Below are 9,875 nucleotides of genomic sequence, written 5' to 3'. Positions count from 1 at the left end.
GGGGGGTGGGGGGCAGGATGTTCTTTAATTGATTGTTATTGTTGCTGTTGTCATCATAATTGTCATTTATTATAAAATCAGTACACTTTTCATTTAACTTTATGAATAGATTCATTACAAATTTTTATGCAATGATTTATATTCAGGATAATTTTATTCTTGTATTATTTTTCCTTTTTATATAGTTCATATATATGAATATGCCTAGAGATCTATATATGGTGGTAACTGAGTAGGATTCAAGATATTCACTTTCTAATCACTTTCTAATTCAATTGCCAAATCAAAGAAAGAAAAAGTATTTTGATAAGTCCCATGTACCTATGTATCATGGTTAAAAGAGAGAGGGAGAAAATAAGAGAGAGAGAGAAGAGAATTAAATGTGATAACTTGATGGAAAACAAAGATGCATTTACTCTTAATCAAGCCAAGACCTGGTGTCAGTTTTAAAGCCAATTGCTATTAGCAAAAAGAATCTGTCCACCAAAAGGCAAACCAATGAAAATCAAATGGATTAGATTGGATGAATGCCATCTTCACTTGGACACTTCAAGTGAGATTATTCAGGTATACTACTAAAGATATTGTGGCATGAGAAGCAAGAGCTCAAAAATTAGACTCTGCTTTTAGAAACATTGGCAACCAATCATCTTTTCTTTTAAAAAGTAAAGTTTTCTCCCGCATAAAATATGTTTCATTGTAATTTGCAAAACAGTCATCCTTTAAAATTAAATTATTGTTTATCACTGGAAAGTTAATTGAAAAACATGTTTTTTTCAGTAAATAGAATCCTGTATCATGCAGGCAATAAACATTCTTGCTTGAAAGGAATTCTTGCAACTTCTTCTAAGACTGCCATGGGAATAAAAAAGAAAAAGAAAAAAAAAAAGGAGAAAAATAAAAGCCTCGCATTGCCCTCTAGTTGTGTCTGGCTTAGGAGCCAAATGGGATTTTGTAGCCCAAAAGGTTTCTATTCACTTCTAAATTTAGCACCCAAAAATTTCCCTTTTGGCATATCATGTTCCCCATATCCAAGCGCAAGCTATTTCTGAGGAATACTTGTGTCAGTTGCTCCTTGTTAGCAGCCATAGATAATCTGCCCCACTGGACAATTGGCAAAAGTTTATTTTACAGTTCCTGGATGCTAATACGGTGTAGGATGAAAGTGAAAAGAGCAATTGGTATATAACGAAGTACACAAAATGTGGAATGAAAATATTTTCGAGTGCAATCTGTGGGTCAAGTCTCAGAGGAAAGTAGCTTTTATGACATAGGACTGTCTTTAAATAGGACACCGTTTTGGATTCTTTGCTTCTTTTCTCAGCAATAGGGACTATTTCCAGAGACCATTTCCTGCAGATAAAATTTTACACACCCTTCTATGTGCTCTCACAGTATTTTTCTTGAAATGTTGTAACAATAGATTATCAAGCCATGTCTTATAAATTTTGTTGCTTTTATGTCTGTCTCAGCCACTTTTCAATGAACTTTTTAAAAAATTAATCCCTGAAGTCCTCACATAGCCTAATACGAGGCTTGACCTATTGTATTTGTTTTGGAAATATTTTCTAACTAATAAAAATGTTTTCCCCTTCTTCCTATTTATCAATCACCTACAACTCCCAAGGATTTGGTGTTTAGAACGAAGAAGATAATTTACAGGTAACGCCCATTCACAAATCTACAAGCAAGTGCAATCTCTACACCTGGAGTGAAATGTGGTGGGTGGGAGAGAGGGGAAGGTAAATAGATTGACATTTTATTATCTCCTTTATGCCAGGCCCATTATATAAGTTAATCTTCCCCTAAATCTTGTAAATATTTAATACTACCTTCACTGTTTTAAATAAGAAATTAAATTTCAGAGAGACAAAATCACTTGCCCCAAATATGCAACTATTTTATGTTAGATATGGGATTTGAGCCTAGATGTTTGACTTCAAAGCATGGGATTTATCCACTAAAAATAATATGGAAGAGGAAAAAGTACTATCATTGACAGATAAACCGAAGCAAAATATGCAAAAATATATGGAAATGAATTTATACTGAATGAGAATCTTCCCTGAATTCTTTCCATATCAGAACATTTTTTTAAATTTGAATGCAGAAATTACATTAGAGTGAGCCACAGCCAAATTTTACACATTTAGTTGCTTAGAATTTAAGTGAATAAAATCTGCCTTATCTTTTCTTGAAGCAATTCTTTTAACATTTACTCAACAAAATAACATGATCTTGTGGCACTTGGTTACTTAGCATGTATTCAGTAAAGAAATTTTTTTTAACATTCTATAAAAATCAAATCAGAGGTTCTGAAAGAACGTATAGTATAAAGACACTCCTCAGAAATCCCCTCTCTTATGTGGGATTGAAAAGGAGCAATTTTCTCACCAATTCTAGAGCTTTACACAAAGAGTCTGCTTCTCAGTGGTTGAATTAGGATTGCAGAAAACATTGACAAATTCTTAGGTCACTAGAAATTAGCCCATAGTTGAAATTTTTGTAATATAAGCAAAATGCACTCACCTATACACACACATACACATACACAGATACAGTCCCTTCATGGAGGACTGTTAAGGAAATTAAACATTATGTAGAGAAGATCACAGAGCAAATGTTAGAGATATAAAACAGTGAAGATCTTGGCCCAAAACTCCTGTTTATTCTGCCCAAAGTGTTTTCAAAATTCAATATGTATAGTAAGTTTGATTTTAGAACACTTGTGTAAATCATAATATCTCATAATATCCTTATGAATTAGAGTAGGGTTCACTTTTCATGACTGAAGTTCACAGAAGTAATTTTTTTTCTTTTGGGGAAAAAAGTGGAAGGTATATAAATGAATGAATAGATAGATGATTGATAGATGATAGATAAATAGATAGATCATACATTCTCAACAGGACAATATCACCCCCAGCCCCAGGAGGTGGAAACTGATTCTTGAAGGGACAAAAAAAGATCTTACTTTTTAATACATAACTCAGACATATAGTACATAAACAGATATACAGTGTATAAATGGTATTAAATTTCATGGAAAAATAATTAGGAAAAAATATCTTAACAGGCTCCTTAGGGAGGAAATAATTTTAAAATGAGTAAAACACACACACAGAGAGGGGGAGAGAGAGAGAGAGAGAGAGAGAGAGAGAGAGAGATGAGGCAGGATGTGACATGCATTATCAGATGTTTACTAGATATTTAATCATTTTCTTATTTTTCTATTCTTTGGGATACAAGAATTTGCTCTCAGCCTGGATGAAGGTTGAGGATTAAACTCATCTTGTGTTTGAAGAGTTTCCAGTTGCTATGGATTCATGCTCTGATCCCAATGGATCACCAAGATCTATTGTGAAAGATTAACAAGATTTTTGGGTTGGAGAAGAGAATTATCTCTGAGAGAAGTAGGAAGGCAAAGTTGGTCAGAAGATGGAATGAAGAAATAAATGAAAAGCATTACTAAACGAGAGCCTCAGAAGCTCAGGAGCTGAACTGAAAAATTTGCTCAAATTCGCTCAAATAAGAGGAGATTTGCAGTCCATCAAGAGTCAAATAAATGGATCTAGTAAACAGCACTGTAAAAGATGACGTTCGAGTCCAGGGGCCAGTTTGCTTTTCTTATTTGAAACACAATATATTTTATTTGTCAGATACTCTCTTCCTGTCTTCTTTGCCCATTGGACTCATTTATCCTTCAAGAACCATCTTAATGTTTTTCCATGAAACATTACTAGATGCCCACAGTGGACCTTAATTTCTGACTAATATGTGATTACCCTGCAATATTCACTTAAAAGAGAATTTATTATATCTCATTACCATTGTTGAGTGACCTCTTTAATGTGAACTGGATTTTATTCATCTTGGATTATTTGTTGACTACTACATATCTTGACCATAATGTATGACTAAGACATACATCACTTGGTACCTGAGCAACTTAAATCAATTATAGCCAGGAGGAATTAGGCTAAGCCTCAAACTCCCTAATCTATTTATAACAGTCAGCTGAATTGAGAACTGGTAACTCCAAGGTCTCAAAGAAGAAAAAGTGGTGCGTACTCACACACACACGCACACACACTGGATGGTGCAGACAGCACAGCAAATAGGGATACCAGCTGCTTGCCCCTCAAGAAGGACACTTACATTCTGGAAATAGCCCTGAAGAATGAATATAGCTGGTGATAGATGCGATATCAAGGCTTTCTCCTGGGCTATGTGCTACTGGGTCCTCATTTTCAGTTGCATATTTAAAATGCAAAGCATAGAAATTCAGTTGGGTTTCAAAATATAATCCTTATGGCAGTGTCCTATATAGTAAAATTAGAGTTATTTTCTTTCTTGTTCCTGCTACCCTTATATGCCATAGGGACATGATATTCACTAAAGTGTTTCTCCAAATTTTTTTATATCACTAGTAAGGGATTATTTATCACTAGCTTTCTGCTTGTGAAAAATTATTTCTTGTGAAATGTGGTCTTAAATTTTATTGACGCATTTGCCAACCTGAGCTTGTTGAAGCACAATTTAGGACCACAAGGAACTAAAATTTTCTTGCAGTTAGCAATTCTTAGGAATAGAATATTATTATTCTTTTTTTCTCACAAACTTGATATTTGTGCTACACAAATATGTAGCACAAATATAAAATTAAGCATGAGAAGAGAAATAAGGAATTCATGTTACTAGTCACAGCTAGGGAAGAAGGAAAAAATATAATTAATGCTGGGTATGGAGGTGATTAAAAATATATTTATAGTTTTTTCTATTAATGGAAAGTCTGAGTAAATGTTAGTATTTAATAAAGCTGAGTGATTGGGTCACTGATGTTTGCTATATTACTATCAATTCTTGCCTGTGTATAGGAAATATTTAACCATAAAAATAAAGTTTTCAATAAAGAAATTCCTTAGGCAGTGCATTATGGCCAGTACTGATACTTTATTCAAAGTCCTTCACCTTATCTTCTTTCTGCCTAATCTCTCTAATTATTTTCACCTTCCTCTGAGCAACCTTGTCCTGCAGGTAGCCTGGGCCTCTCCCCATCTGTAGGGAATGAATCCAATTATTGCCTTGCCATTTAGGCAAAGTAGTGTAGTGCAATTTTGATCAATGAGAGGGAAGGGAAATCTGAAGGGATTCTGGGAAAGTTTCTGATTTTAAAGACACATGACAAAACTGATCGCTTTCCTACTCTGGGCATTGCTATTTACATGTGATTCTTAGAACTGCTGTAGTTATCCTAATAGCTGGGGAGACCAACCTTGAATGGTAAGTGAATATACAGAGAAGGCACAGCAGGAAGATGGGGGAGTAGTAGGTTAGTCATTAAATTAACTAACCATGCAACTCTTCTGATAGTGTGAGATGACAAATACTTGTATTTCTAAAGCTATTATTTAATTGAGACAGCTAAGAACTTTCTAATACATACTAGTTGTAGACTTATTTTTCTACTGGAATGGTTTACATAAGATAAATTGCCAAGAATAATTACTCTTATTTGTTCTTGAAATAAATTTTAAAATTACTTTTTTTAATAAAATAACTTTAAAATTCAACAACCTCGAAAAATGCAAAGACTGTGAAAATAATGATCATAATAATAATCATTATGGGTAACAAATTATGTTAAAACAGATTGAGCTATTGATCTTCTATCCAGAAAAAATATCATGGATGAGCCTGAACACACAATATTGCCTAAAATATCAAGGACGTATAGGCCACCTGGAGCCAATTTATTATGAATTACAGGTTAGGACTCTCTGACAGAACTTTAAATAATATAAAAATACTTTTACGTTAATTATTTCATCTAATGAATGGATAAGCTGATTTTTAAGGAAATTCCATGCCAAATCTTATTTTTATTTATAAATATATTTTTCCTATCTCAGCAACAGGTTTGGCTGTGAAGTTAATGTAATACAAACTCACTCCTCAAAATCAAAACCACTTTATCCCTCTGCACTGATTTTCTTTTAAACATTTTTTTAACTCCCTAGTCAAAAATTTCTTATGTGGGTACTAGTCTTTCTCCAGGCTCTTATCTTTTTAAGTCAAAGAGGTTGGCTCTAGAGTTGTTGGCAAACACCAGCCATTTTTAATTATCATTAGCAAATTGTTGAGAACAGGAGATAAAGGAGTCTCTGGTTGTCGGAGCCATTAATGCTGATTAAAATAGGCTGTGTGGGCTCATAGGGCAAGTTTGTTTATTTTGAAGCATTCATACTGTAAGGAATCCAGGCCAGACTTTCTCATTGCCATGGCAATATCCAAGTCTTCTTGTGTATATGATGGGTAGCATATGCTCTGACAACAAAAACATTAACCTGGTCCAAAATCATGCTTGGATAAATAAAAGGGGGTAAAAATGAAAAGGCACGTTTACTTGTGAACATTTGATGAATCTAGTCTCCTTATAGCCATTAAAACAGACTTATTATATAGCCACTCTCATCCCTACTTTCACATATTTCTTCCTATGCACTAATATTGATAATCATTCAGAATGTGTTTGAACAATCTCTTTAGTCTTTTTCCCTGAGTGTACTGGTAAAGATCTTTTATCTTATTCATTGACTCTTTTTATTTTTAATATAGGGGTTCTTAACAGACAACCAAAAAGACAGTGATCCAAACCTCATGGGGACAGTAAAAAAATTAAAAAGTATTAAAAGACAGCTGAGCATTTACGACACCTACGATGCAGTGTTAAACACTCTATGTATATGATATCATTTAATTTAATCGTTTGAACAGTTCTATGAGATGGGAAATTTTGTACTCATTTTACATAGAAAAAGATTATAACTTAGAGACCCTAATCAAATAGTTCAAACACACAAATATATACAACAAAATCGAGATTCAAATTCAGATCCACAGTATACTGACATGTTTCTATATTTAAATATATATGAGTGTGTGCATTCTACATCTTATATTTATTCAATGTATAGGTATGTGTTTTGTATGTATTTCTCCTCTCTTTTTCTCAACTCACCTTACAAAAAGCTAAACCTCTTTTTTTTTTTTTAACTATGGTACAATCAACATATAACATTACATTACTTTTAGGTGTACAACAAAACCTTTCAATGTTTGTAGACATTGAGAGATGATTGCCACAATAAGTCTAACATCCATAACCATACACAGTTACAAAAAAAATTTATTTTGTGATGAAAACTTTTACATTTACTCTTAGCAACTTTCAAATGTGCAATATGGTATTATTAGCTATAATCACCATTGCATCTTTTTAAACCTCTTTACAATGTTACCCCAATAAACTTTAAAAAATTTAAAAAAAAATAAACCTCTTTATTCATACAAATGAATCTTTATGTTCAATATGTACATATGTGGTTAAGTTACTCTGTATTTCATAGAACGCTTTATCTCAAGCTGTAAGAATATATAAAAAATGCTTTTAAACTTTTAATAAACTCTATTTAGAGACTCATCTTTTCCTTTCAATTTAACACACAAGCATTATATTTTTAAACTAAATAAATTTTGCATACTAACTATACATATATTAATGTGTAACTGCTTTTTTTCTGTGATTTTTTTTCATGGGTCAAAATGAATCTCTTAGCATTTCTCTGTCATCATTCCATTCCAACTTAATGAAAAATGCATTTCTTCACAAACACACAAATCTTCCCTTTCAACACTTTGTTTTTACTTCAAATATTCAGGTTATTGAAGGGGATTTGTATTTAGATTGTTATGATTCAGATTACTGAGGGAGATTCTAGTCTGAATAAATATCAAAACCCTGAGACTAACTGATGCTAAGTACAGCAGCCTCCGCCAGCTGCTGTTTGCAGCCTGGACTACAAGAGAGCACCTGAAAAGGCTGATTCAGTGCTTGAAGATCTCATTGCTCTTCATGTTTTCCATACAATTTAAGACAGATGCTTTTCAGAGCAAGTAAATATATATATATAAAAAGCAGTACTTCTAACTTCCCTGTTTCTTATCTCTCATACATTCAGGTTACAGAAGAGGAATTGTCATCTCTTTTCTCTAATTCACACTACAGGGAGCCAGAAATAATGGTATTTTCCACTTGAATGCAAACCAGTCATTTATCTGGACGTCCCTGAAAGGACTTAATTTGCTCAACTAGTCAGTATTCTGTCTCCGTTAAAGGATCCCAGACGCACACTTGGACTTTCTTTTAACTCACGTTTTTTCCTCCAGTTTACCCACACCCCACCTTCTCAAGCTTTCCCAAGTGAGAACTGGCTGCCAAGCCCTCCCCTTCACCTCCTTTAGGCTATTATTCTGTGCTCTAGTTACCACAAGCACTGTGTCTCAAACCTAAGGACACACATTTGCCTAAAATAAATAATAAGCAGAAGGAACAGACAACCAGCTTGTTTTGCCACCTTTTCTGAGAGCATGATGTAATGCTGATCTATTCAATAAGTGCTGAGACTGGCTGACAGACATTTAGAGAATCTCAGTGGTGAGAGATGAGGAATGTCCCAGCAAGGCCTGGCAGCAGAACCCAAACTAACACACAAGAGGCTTTTTAAAGGCACAGTGGGAAGAATTTTTAATGTTTCCATTCAGAGGGAGATTTAACTGCACATTGACAAACCACCTAGACATTTTGTTGTACTTGGAGCTAGAATATGTCTTTTCTGTTTCTTGGATCCTCACACTATTCTGCACAACTCTGAACACGATCAATACTATTAAACCGCAGCTCGTTCTATCGGCATTTCTTATTTTCTAGCCTGATTAAAAAGAAAGAACAGAGAGAATTAAAACAATTTGAAGGAGTACATTTAAATTAAATAACAGTCTATTATCTAATAATGACTGTCAAATACTATAGTTTATAGTTTGAGGGTCTTTAAAGAATTATTTTGTAAAGGTCTTCTCCAAATTCAATACATTTGGTAAATAAATTAATTATATTTTAGGACCAAGGGAGATAATAAAAGAAACATTCAAGAAGGTGACCAATTAAGAGAATGTTATACTACATTTATATATGTTATATGTATATAAACATGCATATGTGTATATATGTAACACAAATATATATGTATGTGTTAATATATGTATTTTAACAGCATAAGCAATGTGAAATTACATATCATTCCCACTTACTATGCTTCTCTGTGTCTTAGACTCCCTTTTGTAAAATAAAATTGTCAAGCTAAAGGTCTCCAAGTTTTCTTTCTAACTTTAGAATGAATCTGTAAGCACTGAAAATTTTCAATTCCACAGATATTAAAGGTAAGAAGTTGATATAAGGTGACATGGTTACAAAAATCTTTATGTAGGCAAAACTCAAGCAATATATCGAAGAATGAATATAATGTGCTACAAACAATAGAGTGGGAGGAAGTAGATGTTTGTGTAAATAATTTTTCAAAAGTTTTAGCTATCTGGTAGTAACAAATATATAATTTAAAAATTTAGTGGTTAATGGAGTTGGGAGAGCAAATAATTGCTCTAATGAAAGAGAGGACCTGTTCTCTGCCCTTTGTCATCGAAACCAAGGCAGTGTCAAGATTTCCTTGAGAACTAGTAGAAATCTTAAATTGCCCCAAGGAATAAGTTAAAGTCACAAATTTGTGTACTTGGTAGAGATACCTGGGAAGTTTGAATTATTTTTCAGCTGATGATCTGGCTCTGGAATCAGGACTGGTAAAAGTTCACTGGGCTCTGTGTTCAAGAATTAATGATACAAAGTCTACAAACTTTGGAGATCACGGAACAAGTCCTCCTTTTGCTTTCCAGCTTTATTAAGATAATATTGACATATTACAGTTTTGTAAGTCTAAGGTATACAATGTGTTGATTTGCTATACTTATACATTGTAAAATGA

This window comes from Pteropus alecto, unplaced genomic scaffold (genome assembly GCF_000325575.1).
Source record: "Pteropus alecto unplaced genomic scaffold, ASM32557v1 scaffold311, whole genome shotgun sequence".
In the NCBI taxonomy this organism is placed as follows: Eukaryota; Metazoa; Chordata; class Mammalia; order Chiroptera; family Pteropodidae; genus Pteropus; species Pteropus alecto.
The sequence above is the reverse complement of the archived record's forward strand: the minus strand, read 5'-3'. Positions refer to the sequence as shown.